Source organism: Lactuca virosa, chromosome 3, assembly GCF_052849685.1.
Source record: "Lactuca virosa cultivar CGN04683 chromosome 3, Lactuca_virosa_CGN04683_v6, whole genome shotgun sequence".
NCBI classification, from domain to species: Eukaryota; Viridiplantae; Streptophyta; class Magnoliopsida; order Asterales; family Asteraceae; genus Lactuca; species Lactuca virosa.
This window is the reverse complement of record NC_136428.1, coordinates 88,806,691-88,830,454: the sequence shown is the minus strand read 5'-3', so window position 1 is coordinate 88,830,454 and position 23,764 is coordinate 88,806,691. Positions and strand designations below refer to the sequence as shown.

General features: G+C 37.5%; 1 pseudogene; it reads right to left on the bottom strand.

Moving 5' to 3' along the window:
* Nucleotides 1-5,151: 5,151 nt before the first annotated feature.
* LOC145166150 (G-type lectin S-receptor-like serine/threonine-protein kinase At2g19130) lies at nucleotides 5,152-7,175 on the bottom strand (annotated as a pseudogene).
* Nucleotides 7,176-23,764: the final 16,589 nt, after the last annotated feature.

Below are 23,764 nucleotides of genomic sequence, written 5' to 3'. Positions count from 1 at the left end.
ACTGAACCTGGGATCACATAAAGGCTCCATGCGATCGCATGGACCATAGTTGCAATCGCATGTTGTACCTATGACGTCCGACATTTCGTCTACTTTTCATATCATTTTGAATCGCGTCAATCGGAGTTATGGTTCTCGAGATATGGTCAAAATACTGACAGGGGGTCAAAGCTGCCAACAACATCTTTTAACTTCAGATTGCATATTTTGTCTTCGTGCGATCGATTCGATCGAATGTTTCTTGACCAAATCATCTTGCAAACAGTCCTAAACATACTCCATAAGTTCCAAGCTCCATTTTAAGCTCCAAACGTGCATCCAACTGCTCCCAAAGCACTGCTCCACTCGAACTATCTGAAATTGACATAAAAATATGAGCAGTATGGAAATTCTAACGAAAGACATGAGCTGAACATTATTTAAATAAATGACATGAAAATGTACAAAATATGATGCTAAAATGATAATAAAAACTACCCTATAAGATGCATAAAATGGCATCTAACATAGATCTCAAAAGCTTTCCTTCAAAGAACAAGTCTTCAATGTAACGCCCTGTTTATTATGTGAATAAATAAAGACTAATAAATGAATCCTGGTCTTAAAATTCATAGTATTTAGTAGGGCGTTGGTTTTTGGGAGCCAAATGTTATTATTTAGATTATTCGTGGGTTAAAGTGCAAATTCAAGACTTATTTTGTAAAAATTTTAGATGACGGGGGTGTTTGGTATCATTGGATCTAATTTGGAAAGGATATGTAGAGGGAGGGGCGGTTTGGTAAAATGGATGTAAGTTTGGTGAAACACGGGTTACACCCGTCACCCCCCCCCCCCCTCATTTAGCTACACACACACACACACACACACATATATATATATATATATATATATATATATATATATATATATATATATATATATATATATATATATATATATATATATATATATATATATAAGTGTATTGGAAAAACCCTAACCCTAGAAGATAACACCTAGCCGCCACCTTATACCTCCTAACCGCCGGCCGCCGACCACGTCCCTCTAATTCACTTTCCGACCCGCTAGCGGTCACCGCCGTCCACCATTCTTCCTCTTCTTCTCCTTCTTCAGCCGCCATCGAAGGTGGAAGACATCTAGTCGTCGTTGCGCTGCCGAGCTCGCTGCAGCCGCTCCTTCGCCGTCCAAACACCACAACAACGTCACCATCGATCGCTATAGATGCCTGAAACGACGTCAGGGCTATGTTGTTGGCATTCTTGGACATTCCTCTTTCTCCTTCTTCTTTTGGTCGCGTTTGGGTGGCTGCCTCATCCCAAGTCCACCGTTGTAGCGTTGTGGAACCATCGCGTTGCCGTTAACGAAGACCGAGCAAGGGCCATCTTCGGTCGTTGCTGCTGCTGCCGTTCGCCAGTCGATATCGCAAACCCTAGCCGCCACCCCCGCTGTGGGGGCTGTTAAAGACAATTAGCCGCTGCCGCCTCTATCCGCCGCCTTCTTGTCGCCACCAGCCACCGTGGAAGGTGGTTGTGTGCGTGTGCTGCTATGTGTTTAAGTGTGTGTTGGCATGCTGTGTTTTAGCGTGTGTGATGTATGTAGCTTCGTTTGGCCGGAAAATTGAGAAAAGGCCACCACCACGTGCCACTGCCGGCCACCACTAGGGTGGTTGTGTGTGTGTGTTTGTTAGTTAGTGCGTGTATGTTTAGTTTTGGGTTAAAGTTTGTAATTGTAATTAGCAAAAGGATAATGAAAAATGAACCAAACCACCACCGTGAAGTGGTGGCCGCCGCCACGAGCCGCCATTGACCACCATTACCCGAGGTGGTAGTGGGTGGTTCCCCACTATCAAACCCTAATTGACCTAATGAAACCCTAATGGGCTTAAAGATTAGTTTTGGGCGTATTGGGCCATGTTGGGTAGGAAACTCTAATTAGGGTCTAGAAAACCCTAATATTGGATTATGGGCCTTGGACTTATTGGGACCCACATTTGGGCCATTGGAATTGGACTATGTATTAAGCCCGATTACACCATATGATGTATCTAGTAGAGTAGTGGACTTAATGGATTAAGTCCTAACGGGTTAAGTGAGAAACACTTAACCCTAATTGTCATTATATGTGAAACCCTAATTTCACTTGGACTTTGAGTTGGGCCTTCCTATTGGGCCTTGGTGATTGTAATAATAATGGACCATCCAAGAGCAAGCAAATGGACTAGAATAATTTAATGGACTTAGGGTAAGGCCCACGTAAGGAGTTTAGACCCAATTTAGAAAATTGGGCCATAGATGGGTCATAGTTTGTGCCTTGATGATTATGAGATATTGGACCATCAGAATGTCAAGTATTGGACCAAGAATAAATGGTTGGGCCTTGAGGCAAGACCATGTAGAGACTTGGGCCCAATTGGGAAAATTGGGCCATAGATGGGCCGTAGTTGGGCCTTGGTTCATTATTAGACTTTTGGGCCTTTGGATTGGGCCTTGGGCTTGAGTCAAGCTAAGTTAGGGGTAAAGTAGTCTTTTACCCCAAGCATGGATTTATAGATAAGTGTTGGAACCCGATTATTAATAGGTGTTATTTTGATGTTGACAGATTCCGGAATCTGTCATCCAGCAGCTAGGGTTTTGTCAGCAGGACTTCAGCGGTGTGAGGTGAGTTTTCCTCCAGTAGGAATGGGTCTAAGGCACCAATGGCGGCACGTTTATGTAGTTGCAGTATGCCGGGGTAAGCCCGATGCAGTTTATATGTTTCCGGACTTCGGTCCGATGTCGGGGCGGTCCCGAGAAGTAGTTATGTATGCTTGATGTCTTTGTGATTCATGCATGTTTATGTTATGTGTTATATGTTCCGGGCTTCGGTCCGATGTCGGGCAAGCCCGATGCAGGATATGTGATTATGTTATGTGTTTATGTTTATGTTATGTTCAGCTTATTTATACTAGACTTCGGTCCGATGTAGTGGGCGGGGCCCAAGTTATACCGGACTTCGGTCCGATGCCGGGCGGGGCCCGATGCAGTGGGCAGGGCCCAAGTTATGCCGGACTTCGGTCCGATGTCGGGCGGGGCCGGATGCAGTGGGCAAGGCCCAGTATGTGTTATATGTGTTATTGTATGGTATGTGGTAGTTTGAGGGAGCTCACTAAGCTTCGTGCTTACAGTTTTCAGTTTTGGTTTAGGTACTTCCACTAGCAAAGGGAAGGGCTCGGGCTGATCGCATGACACACACCACAGCTTTCAGCCTAGGAGTGATTGAGACTCTGATATTTTTCTCATTTGTTTTTGAAACAGTATTTGATATGAGATTTTGAGATACATGACATTTGGTTTTCTTATTGATTATAAGTGATTATAGTTTTCATAATATATTTTAAACGGAATTTTTGGCTTGTATTTTTGGGATGTTTCATTCAAGCTTCTCCTTCTTTTTCTAGGTCCACAAAATCCTCCACAAAAGCTCACAAAAGCTCAAGATCACCAAACATGAGCTAGGGGTCGAATTAGGGTTTTTAGAGTATGGAGGCTAGCTTACAAATGAACCAAAGGAGCTAACAAAAAGCTTATATAGGGTACAAACACGAAAATTAGGACCACACCCACCCCAACATATTAAGGTTCATCTCATGTCTAATCTCACAGTCCCCTCCTCCCATCCTCTCCTTTTCTTGTTGTCTTATCCAGTAACCACCACCACCACCCACCGCTCACCTCCGTTTGAAATTTAACCAGGAATTAGGAGATATGTGTACAAATTTTCTATATAATTCCAAAATAAACCAAAAAAATAAGATCCGAACAACACATCACCAATAAATTTGTAGTATGATCACATGTTGATCTTTCTACTATGGTCATATTTCGATTTCTAGAAGTGTTATGTTTATTTGAAAGGCATTCCATTTCCATAGGAAAAGGGTTTTGATTTCTAGATCTTCAACATTTTAAGGTGGTTGGAGAGGAAGCTAATCTTCAACCCTTGAAGAAGAAAACGTTGTCGACTTAGTTCCAGCTTTCATTAGAAAACTTATTAGAGAATTAAGAGGGGTAGCGAACTTGCAATGACGTTGTTACCACCATAAGGGTAATATTGTTTTCGTTTTATACATATTTAATCACTAATGTTTATTTTTATTTTTTATTTTTTGCAAAATACAGCGGTTAATTTGTTGGTTTTGTACACATTACATCCTTATGACCTGTTGTTGTAGGTTAGGTTTCTGGCCAAAATATGGATTTTGCGACGATTTTGGCCTCCCTGGCGGACCTCCGGTCACCTTCTTCAACGATATATGATTTTCCGACGATTTTGTTTGTCCGACTAATCTCCGACGATTTTGTCTTTCCGGCGAGCTTCATCTTCATCTTCATATGTTTTCATAAGATTTTTTTAATTTCTTGTGACCATATGTTAGCAACAAGCTGGAAAATTGGGTCTTTGAAATTGGATTCTTGTGAGCCGGCGCCGATCAAGGATATGTTTCCGGTGAGAGTTTCTTGAAAGGTGTATTTGTGTTGCGATGTGAACAAGAACACAAACAACATTGCTGGAAATTTTATGATATATATGTTTTCATATGAAGACGAAGATGAAGCTCGCTAAAAAACCATATATCGTCAGAGAAGATGACCAGCGGAAAAATAGAATCCAGGAGATCGGCCGGAGCCCGGAAGAACATAATAGCCGGAAAATCATATACTGTCGGAGATGCCAAAATCGCCATAAAATCCATCTTTTGCCCGGAAACCTACCGCAACATGTCATAAGGACGGATTGTGGAATTAACAGTGTATTTTGCAAAAAAATAAAAATATATATACAAAAATTAAAAAAAATAAAGTAAAATAAAATGGTGACTAAATATATACAATATTACCCTTTTAATTATTTTGTTTAATAAAACCATTCAGAAAAATTAAGTCCATATAGTGACTTTGACAAAAATGCAACGTGAATGAAGGGTGCACTATGAAGTATAAGAACCACTCATCTCCAATATTATGACTTCCATACTTTTTAGCAAGTCGATTCAAACTTCACTACCAAACCGAAATCATGTTTGAAAGGTCATGATGATCGATCCACATCCACTTACAACAAAAATTCAATTACTCTTATATTTCTATTACGTACAATACAATATATGTCTATTTATTTGAATATAACAGATTAAATAAAGATAATTATCTTCAAGAAGAGGAGCTCTTCGACTGGGAGGAACAACTGCTGTATACCTCTCAACTCCCCTTTGAGGGTGATTCCGTGAAGAAAACAACACGCTCGGTGTTATCAACAAATAACGTGACAGATCGAGGGATCGGAGGCATATTCACATCCATAACCCCTTCAAGGATCTGTTCCACCAAACTCATTGAAGGCCTACTGTCTTCCTCATCTTGGATACACCAACATGCAACTTTGCAAATTTTCGAGACTTCTTCAACACTAGCTTCCCTGTTTAACCTACTGTCTACCAAGCTAAGGATATCACCTCCCACCTTCAGAACATTAGAAACTAAACAAGGGAAGAATGGACTCCTTGAATCTTTAGATTGCTCTGTCGCTTACCATTAACTAATTCAAAAAGCATCATTCCATAGCTAAAAACATCTGCTTTGGCTGTGACAGCCACCCCTGATAACCATTCTGGTGCTAGATATCCTCGTGTCCCTCTTATAGTCGTCAAAACCCTACTAAAGTCTCGACCAACAAGCTTTGCCAGACCAAAATCTGCAATTTTTGGACAGAATTCGGCATCTAAAAGAATGTTTTCTGGCTTAATGTCACAGTGAATGATACAATCTCTGCACTTCTCATGTAGATACACCAAGCCTCTTGCAATTCCAAGTGCAATCTGATACCTTGTTTCCCAGTTTAAAACTTGTTTTCCATGGAAAAGATGGGTGTCCAGAGAACTGTTTGCCATGTAATCATACACCAACAGCTTATTGTTACCTTGTGCACAAAACCCACGGAGGCGTACAAGATTAACGTGTTGGATAGTACCGATTGTGCTGACTTCACTCCTGAACTGTTTCTCTCCTTGGCTGATGCTTTCAAGCTTTTTCACTGCCACAATGGACGAATCATGCAGTACCCCCTTAAAAACTGAGCCAAAACCTCCTCCTCCTAATTTGTCCGAGAAATTTTTGGTGGCAATTTGTAAATCTTTGTAGACAAATGACACCAATGATCCCTCCATTCTCGTCTTACCCACTGATATCCTCTTTTTTCTATAGATCAAGACCAAAATTACACCCAAAACAAAAACCACACCTCCTACAAACCCAACAACAGCACCCATGGTGACCCAATTACTCTTTTTATGATGTAGAGGATCTTTAGAAGAGAGTGGAAGATCTTTAGAAGCCACTTTGACAAAGATTGTTTTCCCACTATCATTGTCTTCCGAGAGGTTCGAGAGATCTCCATCCCAAACCAAACACTGATTATCGCCAAAAGAGTAAGCATTACAGGAGCAACTGTTCAAACAGGTTGTACGACATTCTCCTGCACTCCCAACTGCCACGGATTTATTTGGAGGCAGACTCTTCACTGTAATCATCAAAAAATCAGGCTTTTCCACGTTTCTCCCACACTGTAAATCGGTTTTTCTCACACATCCACCAGAAAAATCACTCTGATTCCAATCACTCTCAGATCTAGGCTTGAAGCCAGTCAAGCAATTACAGAAAGGCAATCCAGATTGGCTGCAAGTCCCAAAAGCCCCACACAAAGCGTAGACCTCGCATTGCGTTCTAGGTTGAGACCAAAATAAATTCCACTCTTTGGTAGCTTCCAACCATGTTAGTTGCTGAACTTGACCAGAAACATCCATTATAAATCTAGATATAATGGAAGGATTATACACAGAATAAGTGAAGTAACTCTCATTCTCATTCATATGGTAGCTGAAATTGTAAATGTAATTCAACCTCATTTCTGGTACTAACTCAAATATTTTCCCATTCCAAGCACCACTTGTCCAATATCGTTGGGAGCCATTCCACTTGCTTATGTACTCTGTAGTAGACGGGTCAAGCTCCAAAGAGAAGAGTCCTACAGCAGGATCTTCTTTGCTTCTCCATGTGTAAGAAGCTGGCTTTTTTTGGTTCTATTATCATAAGCAAGTTTAGCACCAGGCAACCAAGTATGAGTTGGGTGATCAAAACTTTGCCAAATAGGTTCAACTGAATTTGAGCTGTCACTCAAAACTAAGTTACCATCATCACGAAGAACAGCTATGTTGAAGGTCATCACTAGCCCGATAGAATCATGTTATTGTCTAGAAGAAGTTAGCATGTTCTAGAATGATCTGGAAGATTCTAGAACATTATGGAATTCTATGGAGAAGTCTAGAAGATGCCAGAAGATTCTAGAATACTCTAGAATGAGATGGAAGACCCTGGAAGGCTATGGAACATTCTAGAACACTATGGAAGGCACAAGAATGTCTATACTTATCTAGGACATTATAGAATATTCTAGAAACATATAAAAGCTTGTAATTAATATAGAATATGGTAGATAGTTCTAGAATAGTCATGAATGTATGTAGATCTAGAAACTTCCTATAAGGAGGTGGAAACACCTATAAATAGGTATGGAGCTCATTTGCTCCAAATCAATCCCAACATCCAAGTATCCTAGAAAGCCTCAAAGAAAGCAAAGTGTGTAGTAGTCTCACAAAGTGTAAGATCTTCTTAAGCGTCTTAATAAAAGTCTTGTTGTTTCCCATATAAAGAGTCGTGTTCAACAATATGGTATCAGAGCAATGTTTCTTGATAGTGAGAACGAGTGATTCTCTTTGTATCGTGAGTAGTCTGTGACTCTGCAAGTTTGGTGTCGAAACTAGCTTGTTTGGTATTACCGAGGTACTTCCAACACGATGAGTGATCTCCAAGTTGTAGGAGGAATCAAGAAACTCAACAACAACAACTACAAAACGTGGGAAACATGCATGAAGTCCTACTTACAAGGACAAGATCTATGGGAGGTCGTTGGCGGAAGCGAAACTACGCCGCCAGAAGAAGATGTTAATGGCGCTCTACGCAAATGGCAAATCAAAGCAGGCAAAGCAATGTTTGCCTTGAAGACCACAATCGAAGAAGAGATGTTGGAGCATATTCGGGACGAGAACACACCAAAAGAAGCTTGGGACACATTTGTGATGCTTTTCTCAAAGAAGAATGATACGAGACTACAACTTTTGGAGAATGAGCTATTATCAATCTCACAACGTGACATGACAATTGCTCAATATTTCCACAAGGTCAAGTCGATATGTCGAGAGATTACTGAACTAGATCCGCAATCTGTCATTGCAAAAGCTCGAATGAAGAGGATCATCATCCATGGACTGAGGCCGGAATATAGAAGCTTCGTTACTGCTGTACAAGGATGGCCCGTTCAACCATCACTTGTAGAGTTTGAGAATTTGTTGGCCAGCCAAGAAGCTATGGCTAAGAAAATGGGAGGCATCACGCTGAAGAGTGAAGAAGAAGCACTCTACATAAGTAAAAGTCGGAGAAATTTCAAGCCACCTTCTAAAGAAGGATACAAAAATTCTGACAAAGGGAAGAGTCAGCCAGGAACCTCACAACCATGGAGATCTCAAAAGACCGACAATAAGAGTTCTCGGGGGAGGAGGTTCGAAGGCAACTGCAACAATTATGGAAAGTGGGGCCACATGTCCAAAGATTGTTGGTCAAAGAAAAAGTCTATGGAAAGCAATGTCGTAACTTCCAAAAAGGAAATAGAGGATGAATGGGATGTTGAGGCACTAAGTGCTATAGAAGAGAATAAGACTAAAAGAGGAAGGCTAATGTTCGTGGATGCCAGGGTAAATGGAGGATACACCAACGCTTTGGTAGATACAGGTGCATCCCATAATTTCCTTGCTAAAGATGAAGCTAAAAAGTTGGGCATCAAATACACCAAAAATCCAGGCCGGTTGAAAGTCGTCAACTCTTTATCCAAGCCTATCATTGGTGTTGCATATGGAGTACCTCTTAAGATAGCAGAATGGGAAGGCACCATAGACTTGACAGTGGTGCATATGGATGATTGTCGTATGGTATTGGGAGTGGATTTCCTAGACAACGTACGACCCTGGTCATTTGAGAGAGATGATATCATGCGTATCACCAAGGGTTCAATAATTCACATTGTACCCTTGAAGAGGAATATGATTGGATCCCGAATGCTATCAACTATGAAACTCAACAAAGGTCTCAAGAAGAGTGAGACAAAGTTTATGACAACTTTGGAGGAGGAAGACGTTCATTGGAAGATGGATGCTCCGAAGGAGAATAATAACATGACATCACTAGAGTTGCATAAAAAGTCTCATCTTAGACGAAAAATGGAACATGTGATGGAGAAACTGGATAAGGCGAAAAAGAAGAAAAACACATTAATTCGTAAGAGCAAAGTAGAATTTCTCAACAGAGCAACATCTAAACAAGATGAGCAGATCAATAAGGGATCACGTCATAACATGTTAATATTGTGGAAATTTTCCAAAGCTTGTAAAAGGTACAACTCACATGCTTACAAGTTTCTCAAAGGGAGGCATAAGAAACTACACAAGACAGTTCAACAAAGTCAGGAACAATATTATGCTGCAAGAAAATGCAACCACGAATGTCGTTGTCAACTACGAAAACAATATACGAAGCAACGACTACAACAACTAAGAAAAAACCAAGCATGTGGAAGAGAAAAAGTTCTCAAGGAAGAAGTCAATATGCGACAGATCAAGACTGATAAACAAATAGCGAAATTATTCACCAAAGGGCTAAGTAAAGGAAAAAGTGAAGGTTTTAGATGTCAGCTCAACATGATACGAAGAATGGGGGCTAGTGCTGAGGGGGAGTGTTGAAGGTCATCACTAGCCTGATAGAATCATGTTATTGTCTAGAAGAAGTTAGCATGTTCTAGAATGATCTGGAAGATTCTAGAACATTATGGAATTCTATGGAGAAGTCTAGAAGATGCCAGAAGATTCTAGAATACTCTAGAATGAGATGGAAGACCCTGGAAGGTTATGGAACATTCTAGAACACTATGGAAGGCACAAGAATGTCTATACTTATCTAGGACATTATAGAATATTCTAGAAACATATAAAAGCTTGTAATTAATATAGAATATGGTAGATAGTTCTAGAATAGTCATGAATGTATGTAGATCTAGAAACTTCCTATAAGGAGGTGGAAACACCTATAAATAGGTATGGAGCTCATTTGCTCCAAATCAATCCCAACATCCAAGTATCCTAGAAAGCCTCAAAGAAAGCAAAGTGTGTAGTAGTCTCACAAAGTGTAAGATCTTCTTAAGCGTCTTAATAAAAGTCTTGTTGTTTCCCATATAAAGAGTCGTGTTCAACAAGCTATTTCAGACTTCAAAGTGGTGGTGGTGGAGACGTTTGTGGACCAAATCTGGAACTTGGACGCATTCAAGAGCACCAAATTACCATCAATGATTTTTAATTCTGAGCGGAATCGATTAGAGATGGATGTTTCTCTGTTTGCCACCCAAGCTATGGTGGGAGGATTGGAAGAGACTTTTTTATACCATATGCCTATGTAATACTTGGATGAGTTACCTGCTTTGAAGAAACCCAGCACGAACACTCCATCTTTGGATATGATTGTTTGGTCTCCAGAAAGAGACTGGCTTGCAGAAATGGTGTTGGCTCCGGATGAGAGATTTATGGTACCAGAGAGAGGACCAGAATCCTCACTAAACTGTTGCTTTTTCTAAAGCACATGACTTGTACAAAAATTGGACAATAAAGAGAAAAAGAGAGATGACAAATATCATATAATAACATGTTATCAGTATTGGGTTTTATAGAACTAAAATCTGACTATCTGAGCCCTCTGATAAATATCTTAATTAGAGGTCATGCATGATTGGTTGCTAGTCAACAAAAATAGTGCTCTAACTTGTTAAAGCCACTTGGAATAATAGATTCATAGTCATACAAGTCAGTCTATAGAAATTGAAAATATTCTTTCATTTCCTTTCTCCTACGTTGTAAAGTTAAAATACTGTTACGCAAGACTTTGAAGATTTCAAATAACTTGAACTAAATACACAAATTGACAGTGGAATGGTTCATGAATCACCTATATTTCACATGTATGACAAGTCACATCCACCCTTTCCATCACAGACGTAAATGCAAAGTCAAAATTTCTACATGGTGGGACTTGACAATTGACATCCTTGCTTTCTCCATCAAGACAAAGCAAATTTATACAGGAGATAATGGGTCGCTGTTAATCGTCATATGGGTTAGCAATGCAACCCTCTGCAATTAATTTCCAACCTACCTCTAATTATTTCGCTCCCTGATAATGTAGAAGAAACAATAAGAAGCATGGTATAATGAAAACTAAGTCGCTAGCTATATAACTTGGTAGGTATTATATATTGTTAGAGGAATGCACAAATTTATGAGCATAGAGCCAAAGTTTCATTTCAGTTCTACTAACCGATCTGGGAATATGTTTGTCGTCTCTGAAAGTAATTAGGTCGTCGTTGCAAGTGACCAAACTTGACACTAAAAGACTAGTCGACTGTCGCTAAAGGTTCGCTTTGCGACTACAAGGCTGTTGTCGTTGTAGAAGTTATGGGCTCATAGCAAACACATATAAAGACAACATTTTGCTAATGAAGATTTATAAAATAAAACAAAAAATCGATAAATGAGTTTAGCAACAACATGTATATAATTAATTACATCAAATTCCATAAAAGCGAAACGGTAAATATAACACCCACTATTTGTTTGGCTTCCCACTGTTAGACTATGCAGTATGGGGCAGTTAAGGCCCGTTGTTGCCGATGTGTAGCCTCCTCAACGGCGTTACCACAGGGGAACACCCCCCCCCCCTTCCCGTTAAGTGGTGTTTCTTTCTCTCTATTTCATAAACTTTCAATAATTCAAAAAAAATGGATCTGTTTGATCCGTTCCACCTATGCAACGATGATGATGATGATGATGATGATGATGATGATGATGATGATGATGATGATGATGATGACGACGATATATATCTTCTTCGTCGGTATGATAAGTATTGTATGGGAGTGCTACTAAAATCAGATCTAGCTCCACTAGTAACACGACGTGTGGCGTTAAACAGAGATCGCGAAGAAGGGGACAGACGTCTAGTTCACGATTGTTTTGCGGATAATTGTATCTACCAGCCATGCGATTTCAATAGAAGGTTTCGTTTGAGAAAAAGTGTGCTTCTACGGATAGCCAAGGCCTTGGAAAGCATGTATTGTTTCTTTAAAGTTTTGTAATTTATAAATGCAACTTTTAGATAAAATAAATACCTTTTTAACCTATTAAATATATGTTTAGGTATGAATTTTTCCAATTGAAATATAATGCTAAAGGTAAGCGAGGATTCACTGGGTTGCAGAAATGTGATGCGACAATTAATCTTATGGCTATCGGGGAGTCACTCGATTCTATTAATGATTATATGCGAATGTATAAGAGAACTGCAGGAGAAAGTTTGTATACATTGGCAAGAGGTGTTGTCGAAACCTTCGGTGACGTTTATTTTCAGAAACATTTGTTGAATGATATGCAACAACTATATGTAACAACCTGTTATTTCGACTTTATGTAATAGTATATATATAATAAAGGGAAATTTTTGTATATTATATACATTTACATATTAACCCTCAAAAATGAAATGTTAAACAAACTTGTTTGGGATGAACATAGTGGTAGAAATCGTGTCAAGGATTCCAAAATATAAATAACGCCCCATTCCGAGTTATAACGAAGAAGTTATGACCTATCGAAAATCCGCGACAAAACCGACAAAAAACTGTTTAACGTAAAAAGTGAATTTTCAATAAAATGCTTTTTAACCTTAACTATCTAAATGAAAGTTATACTATACGTTAAACCGAGAGTGTCCATAAAAAGAACGCCAAAATCTGACTTCATATTAAGAAGTTATTATTTTTTTAAGATTCGGCATAGCAGTACACAGCTAAAAACTCGAAATAAAGATCGAGTGATTTTTAGCCGACGCAACCTAGACGAGAATTGAAGATCTCTTCAATAGTAGTACAACGATAAAAAGACAGACGAAAACGGACGTTTGATGAAGAAGTTATGAATGTTTAACGGACTTTTCCTGTCTCGGCCTGTTAAAAATATAACTTTAAAAAAAAATTCAAAATTAGCCAACGAAGTCTTAACGAAAGTTGTAGAGCATAGTCTCACCTACGCGTGGAGATAAAGAACGTCAAAAACGGAGCTCGTATGCAAAAGATATGAATTTTAGAAGTTTGGAAAAAGGGAGTACGCCTCGCGTACAAGAGTACGCCCAGCGTACTCGGAAACAAGGCCAGGAGCCAGCCACGTCGACGCTCCGTCACTCTCTCGCTTCATGCGATCCATGGAGACTCACTAGCTCCGACGCGTAACGGCTAGGTTGGCCGCGTACGCTACGCCCAGCGTACGCAGCATACGCCCAGCGTACGGGGAGGCCTCAGCCTCCTATACATAGAAACCGAGACCTCCAGTTTTAGGTGCCATTTTCTATCCTCTCTCATATATTTTCTCACTTTTAAGCCTCTCGATACTAACCCGACGCCCCGGTGACGTATCCAAGTGCCGACGAAAGCTCGAAGCCCCGAAATTCTCGAAAAGCTAACCTCTTTCAAGTCGAAGTGCTGCCCGCATAAAGCTCAGTTTTTCATCAAATCGTCACTCTTACCAAGTGAGTTCATACCCCCGTATTTTCATAGTTTTTACTGTTTTAAGGGGGGAATACAAGTCTAACACAAAGATTTTGTGTTACAAACAAATAGTTTCTAAGATTGTGTTAAAATGACATTAAGTCATCAAAAGTATTTCAAAATGTTAAACTTCTTTTAAATGGTTTTAATAAACTTATATTTTCCCCCATAAATCATATATATATATATATATATATATATATATATATATATATATATATATATATATATATATAATGTTTAAAAGGCTTAGGACTGATAGTTCACTTTGGTTCATTTTCCTTGTTTGGATGTGGGATTATAAGTAATGATTATTTGTCCAAATGTCATTTAAATTTTACTTATATAATTGTACCTGTATATAAATATATAACCGTTAATTCGTTCAGTTCAAATACCCTTTGTAACATGTTGAGCAAAGTGGTTGCATTCATGAATAGTTAGTATCAACTCAGAAACTACATATAAAATATAATAGGTGTACTTTATAAATCATAGAACATTAATTCACGATTCAAGTATAGTAAAGTACAATGTTTTACAAGAACAAAAGTTTGATTCAAAAATAATCAAGAGTATACGTATTTCAAATACTAATTCAAGGGCACACTATCAATTATTCATTTCAAAATGATTGTGTTTTCATAACTATTATACATGTAACGTCTATATGCTTTTTATGAGTCATTTGATTCAGGTTGTTTAATTCATTTAAAAAACATAGTTAAAGTCTTGACATTATAACCAGAATCTCCAGTCGGGGATCGAAACAATGTGTGTATAGATCTATATTGTGATTGACAACCCCGCACTCAGACTGTTAGCTACAGTCAGACATACACACCTACGAGTGACAATTTTTATCAACAGTTTTTAGACGCCTTCAAAGCGTTGGGTCAGGTCATCTAGTCTCAGTATGGTTATAATAACTCATTAAAAATATATTAACAATATGTTAGTGTATAATTAACTAAAGTACATTTTCAAAGTACCAGTTTACTATGATACAGTTTTTACAGTATTGACGAGCAGTCGTTGTCGTGTCAAAAATAAACTTTATTTCCACTAATCTAGCGAGTGGTAAGTAAGGGTCGGATCCAGAGGAGCTTATGGTTAATAGTTTAGTTACTATTTTGATTTAACGATAAAGAAATAATGATTAATTTGAGATTTATAAATATGATGACAAACAAAAAATATATGATTTTAATTCAATTAAAAAAAATGATCGCTTCCGGTTTCAGAATTAATAATTATATGAATTAGAAATGAGTGTTATTAATTTTTCATAGTCGATTCAATTAAAGTCTAAGTCCAAAATAGAAAATAAGTGTAACCGCACCCTCCGTCCTACACACCGCTATTGGATGATTTGGCACGGTGGGGAGATCACTTAAAATTATTTTAAACTTGGAATAATTAATTGATAAATGAATAAAATAAGTGTAACGATTTTATAATGTTAAAAACATAAACAAAATCCACAAATAATATTCAACAAATTCAAATGTTCACACCCAAAAATAATACAATAAGTAAGAATTAAAACCTACTCCCGGTTGCGATCACGAGAGAATTTAGCCGCACATTGTAGACTTATACAAACTCATATTTGTATTCTTGAATTCTTGATGTCTTGATTTTGAATCTTGAAAAGTCTTGAATCTTTGATGGCTTGAATTCTTTGGAAAAAGAAAAGAATTTGGAAGACTAAAATTCTTCCAAAAAAATATAGAAATTTCCTAAAGAAAGTGGTGGTATGAAAATAGGTTGGTATAAGAGGTATATGAAGTATGTAAGAGTGTATGAGTGTGTAAGAGAGTGTGTAAGAATGTAAGAGGTGTCTTAGAGATAAGAGGTGTGTAAGAATGTAAGAGGGTGTGTTGAAATGGTGATTTTGAGGTGGTATTTATAGTGAATTTTTGGAAAATTAAATACCAAAAAGAATGAAATAAAGCTAGGAATATTAAGCTTTTAGATTGGATCTAAGATCCAATCTAAATCTCATGAAAAAGAATTCAAAAGAATTAAAAAGATGGAATTATTTGGTTTTGTTGGGAAGAATTTGGGTTTAAAATAGGAAAAGTGGTGAAAAAGTGGTTAAAATTGGTTGGAAAGTGTTTAAAAGATAGGAAAACCCGTAGGTTCAGCACATGGCACAAGTACTTGGAGCTGGCATCAAAACGGCGTCGTTTAGGTCCATTTTTCGCGGGTTCAGATCGGGTCCAGATCGGGTCGAGACGCGGGTATTCTGTGAGTAGAAACGGGGCGGCATCGGGGCGGGTCGGATCCGGATCAAATCGGATATGGATCGGACGACGTCATCGATGACGTCAGATGCCTATTAAAAGCGCGGATCCAACCCGGGTCGGAGCCGGGTTTCACTGTGAGTGTATCTGGATTGCGAGGCGGTCTCCGGATCGGGCTCGGATCTTCGGATCTGGGTCGCGAGCTTTTGGGCTTCTGGGTTTGGGTTCCGGGTTTGGGCTCATTCCGAATTTATTTATTTATTTATTTATTTTTTCTTTTTGTGCATTAAATTAAATTAATTTAATTAATATAAATTATTTTTTTTAGAAATTAAATAATTAATTCCCAATAATCTATTTTAATTAAACCTCATTAATTAATTTAAATTCTTTTTATTTTTATAAAAAAAACATGATTTTTATATATTATTTTTATTTTGATTTTATTAAAAAAATACATTTAATTAAATTAAATTATTTAGAAAATAATAAAATTATTATTTCCTAAATAAATCATTTTAATTAAATTATAATCATTTTAAAAATACAATTTTTCATTTTTTTATTTTGTTTTCTCGTCTTTCCAAACCCGAACATCTTCAATTCTTTTGTTTTCAATCTTGATTTCTCTTCGTGTAATTCCTTGAACTTCTTTTTGCATCTTTTTGTACCATTTTCATCATATTTACCACCTACAAACATAATTCAAATACATGTCAAAGTAGCACCATTCTTAGATAAAACGGTTATTTTACATAAATTATAGTATATTAAGCGTGATGTAAAATATACCGATCAAACCTCCCCAACTTATCTCTTTCTCGTCCCGAGAAAGATCCAAATGTAATTGATTAGCGTGCTAGAAAACTTCTTTGATGTTTTTGAAAACTAAAGATATGAATTATAAACTAGTTTTCACATGGAACCATAACAGAATTAAATAACACCAATCAATACCACCTGATCAAGATATAGCAACAAGTGTTAGGATGAGGTCACATTTCTTTCTTTGAAGTGGGGACGTGTTTACACTCAAGGTCGATTTAAAGATATCGCTTTACCATAGGCTTGATCTACCTATACTTAGAGACTACTTAAATATCAATCAAAAGGACTTTCAGGTTGTAATGTTCAGCTAAGGGTAGGGTAGGGGTGTTTTTTGGATTCGTGACTTGGGTCTTTTAGACTTTAAGAGCACAACAAAGATAATTATTACAACTCGATAAATACAATACAACTATATACAAACATTAATAACATCTACAACTTATCTAACACGACTCAAAACGTTTAGATAAGACAAAAATCTTTTTGGATTATGTTCAGCTTAAAAATCATGACATTATTTGAATATGTCATTTCAAATTAAAATTGTATTATTAACAAAAACACAAAAGTTATTCAAACTAAAATGCTTGGTTCTGGTTTTCTTGTTTTTTTTTTTTTTTTTTTTTTTTTTTTTTTTTTTTTTTTTTGCACAGCAAAACCCCAAAGTGTATATATATAGACTCAACTTGAAACAAAAATTACAAACGTTTACAAACATATAAAATATTTCTAACTAACCTTCACTAACGCTATACTTTTATTTTTAACATTTTTTTTTTTTTGAACACAACAGATATATATCAAAATATGGAAGCTCAAACTTTAGATTTGTTTCTAAACTTTGATTTTCTAAAAATAACAAATAACACATAAAAAATCTCACATCATACAACTTTAAACTTAGGCTTAGATTTTCTAAAAATGTCGAAAATTTGTGTAAAATGTTTCGAACAACGTTAATTTCTTGATATCTAACCTTAAGTTTATAAAACTATAAATACTTACACAAACAAAAAGAGAACATTCAAATAAAGGGGTAGCTGCCTTCTTTTTCAATTTATATATATATTAAACCAATTTTTTAGAACCAAGCAAGAGAAATTTTCTGAAATTTCACAATTTATTTGACTCGCTAAAATATGAACAATATATATAACAAATACATACACGGAAATGATAAAACTTTGCTTTATAAAGTCGAAAGACATGGTAGGAAAGTGTTTGGGATATGGCTTAAATCTGCTTAAGAAACGAACAGGCTAAGGCTCAAAATGGTTAACAACAGGGATTTTAAATACAAATGGGTAGGCTTAAGGGTTAATTGGCTAAAAATAAAAATAAATGAATTGCCTTTATCATTTTGATATTTAGTATTCTTAAAATAGAGTTAAAACAAGTTCTAGAAAGCTGATCTACTGCATGAAATGTATCAGTCTGTTACGGTCCACTTTCTCACTGTTATGCATCCTATTGTTTGTTTCTATATCCATACAAGTAATACTAATTGGTGCTTCAAAATGTTTTTTTTATTTATTTATTTTTTTTTATGTTTCCTGCTATAATTTGGTAAAAGCACACTAACATACTAACACAATTACATTCTTTCCTTTTTGGGATAATTTCTTATTTATATTAAAAAAAATCACACAAAACAAACAAAAAATCGATATCGCCTGATAGTTCTTGGTAGAGGAGGCTTTTATATCTTCAAAAATATGAGAAAATTGTTGAATTTTTTTTTCTTGTTGGGCTCCATCAAAACCAAAAATTGTAGCATATTTGGTTTGTCGCCTTTTTCTCATTTAAGTATACCTCCCCACCTTTAAACTTTGCATCGTCCTCGATGTAAAACACAAAAGAAAACCATAAAACAATAAAATGAAATAAACCACAAACACACCAAATAAAATAAATCCATCATTTTCGCTGAGGATCGCGATTGCACTTGGCATGTGCAACAAGCCTTTTAAACCCCTAGGTTACCCTAATGGACGAGTGAAGTCTCGTGAGGGTTTGCAGTGAACATACCCACAAAGTTCTCGGGTTGCCTCCCGAAGTAGCGCTAAGTTTAACGTCTTCAGCCAGACGTGTTACCTCGAAGCAAAAACTAGATGACGTAAGTGGGTTGTTCTTGTAAAAAGTCAACCCGTTCTACTTGTACCTCATGTCGTGTGGCGGATGAAATATAGGGCTTGAGACGATGCCCGTTTACTTTGAATGACTCACCGCCTTTTTCATCTTTGATCTCAATCGCTCCGTGAGGTGTGACATCAACTACTTCATATGGTCCTGACCATTTGCTTTTCAATTTCCCGGGAAAAAGCTTTAACCGTGAATTAAATAGCCACACTTTTTGTCCTTTTTCAAAAGTTTTGATCTTTAATTTTGCATCGTGGAATGCTTTCATCTTGGACTTATATGTGACAGCATTATTGTATGCCTCATCCCGGAGTTCTTCCAGTTCACTCAATTGTAGTTTTCGTTCCTTTCCTGCTTGATCATACTCCAAATTTACTTCTTTGATGGCCCACAATGCTCGATGTGATAACTCAACCGGTAAGTGACATCCTTTTCCATAAACAAGTCTATAAGGGGTTGTGCCAATCGGTGTTTTGAAAGCAGTTCGATAGGCCCAAAGTGCATCGTCTAGTCGAAGTGACCAGTCTTTGCGGTCAGGTCTAACGGTTTTTTGTAAAATTTCTTTGATCTGTCGATTAGACACTTCCACTTGACCACTTGTTTGAGGGTGGTATGGTGTGGCAATTCTATGATTCACACCATATTGTTTGAGTAGTTTGCCAAACTTAAAGTTTTTAAAATGTGACCCTCCATCACTGATGATCACACGCGGGATACCATGTCTCACAAAAATATTTTTCTTGACAAACTTACAAACAACATGGTGATCATTTGTTTTGGTGGCCTCGGCTTCAATCCACTTTGAGACATAATCGACAGCCACCAAAATATAAATATTGCCGAAAGAAGTTGGAAAAGGACCCATAAAGTCAATTCCCCACACATCAAATATTTCAACAACGAAGATGGGGTTTAATGGCATTTGGTCTCTTTTTGAGATCCCCCCAACTTGTTGGCATTTCAAACAGGATTTAACAAACACATGCGCATCACGAAAAATTGTTGGCCAGAAGAAACCCGTGTCTAGAACTCTGTGACCCGTCTTTTGAGCACTGAAATGTCCTCCACATGCGTATGAGTGACAATGAGCCAATAAATCTTGAATTTCATGGTCAGGGACACATCTCCGAATTATTTGATCTGGTCCAATCTTGAATAAGTCTGGATTGTCCCAAATAAACCGTTTTGCTTGTGCCATGAAATGTTTCATCTTTTGCTTTGTCCAATACTCTGGTATTTTTCCTGTAGCCAAATAATTCACAATATTAGCAAACCAAGGTAATCCATTGATGTTCAATAATTGTTCATCGGGAAAGGTATCCCGAATTTCTTCCTTGAAAGTGCTTGATACATCAATGGGGAGTCTGGACAAGTGATCAGCTACTACATTATCACTTCCTTTCTTATCCTGAATTTCTAAGTTAAATTCTTGTAGTAGCAATATCCATCTAATAAGCCTCGGTTTTGCATCTTTCTTTTGCATGAGATGACGCAAAGCACTATGGTCCGTAAAAACAACAACTTTTGACCCCCAAACATATGAGCGAAATTTGTCTAAAGCAAAGACAACTGCTAACAACTCTTTTTCCGTTGTTGTGTAATTCAATTGTATATCGGAAAAAGTTTTGCTAGCATAAGAGATTACAACGGGCTTTTTATTCACCCGTTGCCCCAATACAGCACCAACCGCATAATCACTTGCGTCACACATGATTTCAAAAGGTTGTGACCAATCAGGTGATCGCAATATTGGTGCTTGGGAAAGTTGTCCCTTTAGATTTTGAAAGGATTTCATACACGATTCATCAAAAGAAAATGGTGCGTCTTTAGAGAGCAAATTGCATAAAGGTTTTGAAATCGCACTAAAATTTTTGATGAATCGTCTATAAAAACCTGCATGTCCAAGAAAAGATCTCACGCCTTTAACATTTGTGGGAGGTGGTAGTAAGGAAATGAGTTGTACTTTGGCATGGTCAACTTCAAATCCTCTTTCAGAAACAACATGCCCAAGTACAACTCCTTCTTTAACCATGAAATGACTTTTCTCCCAACTTAAAACCAAGTTTTTCTCCATGCAACGTTTCAAAACTTTTACCAATTGTTGGAGACATGTGTCAAATATTGATCCAAAAATAGAGAAATCATCCATAAAAATTTCCAAGGACTCCCCGACCATGTCTGAAAAAATACTAGTCATTAATCTTTGAAAAGTGGCAGGGGCATTACATAATCCGAATGGCATTCGTCGGAATGCGAAAGTACCATAGGGACATGTAAAAGTAGTCTTGGCTTGGTCTTCAAGATGTATAGGTATTTGATTGTATCCAGAATACCCATCCAGAAAACAATAAAACTTTTGACCTGATAATTTCTCTATTATTTGGTCAATGAAAGGTAAAGGAAAATGGTCTTTTAAAGTGGCAGTATTTAATTTGCGATAATCAATACAAACCCGCCACCCGGTTACCGGCCGAGTGGTTATCTTTTCACCACTTGAAGTTTCTACGATCGTGATGCCAGCTTTCTTTGGAACGGTTTGCGTTGGGCTAACCCATACACTGTTAGAGATTGGGTAGATGATTCCGGCATCTAACCACTTTAACACTTCTTTCTTCATGACTTCCCTCACATTAGGGTTCGATCTTCTTTGCGTCTCTCTTGATGGTTTTGTCGACGGTTCGGTAATGATTCTATGCATGCAAACTGCTGGGCTTATTCCCTTAAGATCGGCAATTGTCCATCCAACTGCGGCTTTGTATGTGTTAAGCACCTTCAGTAATGCTTGTTCTTGTTCCTCTGTCAAATCTGATGCAATGATCACCGGAAGCGTTTGATTTTCTCCTAAAAAGGCATATTTCAAATGCTTTGGTAACAACTTCAATTCCAATGCTGGTGGTTCTTCCAATGATGGCTTTATCTTTAAATCAATTGAATCTGGGAGATCATCAAAATTATTTGACCAAGTTGACGTGCGACCATGGATAGCATTCAGAAACTCTTTTTGATCTTCAATTGATTGAGATCTGTCACTGTCACAAAAAACATCCTCCAAATCATTGGTTATGTCCAGGAGCATATTTGCGGTATGCTCGTGAACACAATCCCCGATGGTCTCTATCATAAAGCAATCATTATGATCTGGAGAGTTAGCGTTCGGTTCAAAGGCTTGTAGTCTCAACTTGCGGTTGCCAAAAGTCACGTCAATTGCACCATCTCGACAACTAATTTGAGCATTTATAGTTGCTAAAAAGGGACGACCGAGAATGACATTTTGTTGTTTGTCCTTGAAGTGTTTTTCAGAGTCCATAACTATGAAGTCAACTGGGTAATAAAAATCTTCCACCTTGACTATGACATCAGGCAACATCCCCCGTGGTAATTTAAGTGACAAATCGGCCATGGACACAGTAATGTTAGTTGGTTGCAATGGGCCAAGGTCATGTTTATCATATAAACTACCAGGAAGGACATTGATACTTGCTCCAAGATCAAGAAGTGCCTTTTTGATTTTTATGTTTCCAATTTCAATTGTAATTAAAGGTGCTCCAGGATCTTTTAATTTGGGTGGAAGTATTCCTGTCAAAGCGGCACTAACATGTGCTGTACCGTTTGATTTTGTTGGAATTCGGTGACGTCTCTTTTGAGTACATAAATCTTTGAGGAATTTAGCATAAGCCGGAATTTGCTTAATGGCATCGATAAGTGGGATGTTAATTTTGACTTGTCGAAAAGTTTCCCAAATATCATCATTTTTTTTAAAAACTTGTTTTTCTGGGTTTTTCAAAGCTGTTGGGTAAGGGGTGGTATTTGTCTCCACATGTCCTTCCCCAACTTTAGACAGTTCCGACTCATGCAATTTTCCTTTCAATTTATGTCCTGGTTCAATTGGTGTTTTAAGAGTCTTTTCACTTTCATTATCAGAAGATACATAATCCTCCACTAAAACCTCATCAGGATTTTTTAACGAGTTTGGTGTAGGCTTATGCACTTGATTATCATATGATTTACCACTACGTAGAATAGTTACCTCATTTAGATGTGCGTTGTTGTTGGTGTTGGTGGTGTTGCTAGTTGAAGCTCTTGAGTGTTGAGGATTTACTTGCGTGGTGCCCGGAAGGTTGCCAGGTGGTCGCCGATTTATTTGCTCTGCTATTTGTCCCAATTGCTTCTCAAGTATTGAAATTGATTTGGAGTTAATTTCATTTTGCTTGAGACTTTCCTTCATCATGTTCATCAATTGTTCCATTTGCTTATCATGGTATGGTTCACTTGTCTTTCCATGATTTGCTTGAGAAGAAACTGGCCCATGATGTTGATTTTGACTGGATTGGCCCGAATTGTTGTTGCTGACCTTGTTGCCTTGCCAGGGGTTGAAGTTGTTGTTGTTGTTCCGCCAATTTGAACTTGAATTGTTGTTGTTCCTCCATCGGTCATTGTTGCTTTGGTTGTTGAATTGATTGTGTTGTTGTTATGGTCTATAGAAATTTCGCCTTTCTTCATTCAAGTCAGCCTGATCACCGGAAGAATAAAAGACTTCTTCAACTTTATCATTGTTTTGAGCGAACATGTTCCCTTTTCTGCAGTCTTTAGTCTTGTGTGGTCCTTCACATAAACTGCAAACAGTTTGAACATTAGATTGAGGGTTTTGTTTAAGTTGACTGATTTCAGTTGTCAGTTTCCGCATTTGGGAAAGGACTTCAGTCAGCACTTCATCGGTTTGATGTACACTCTCAAATTTAAGTTGTTTGTTTTTGTTGCCACGA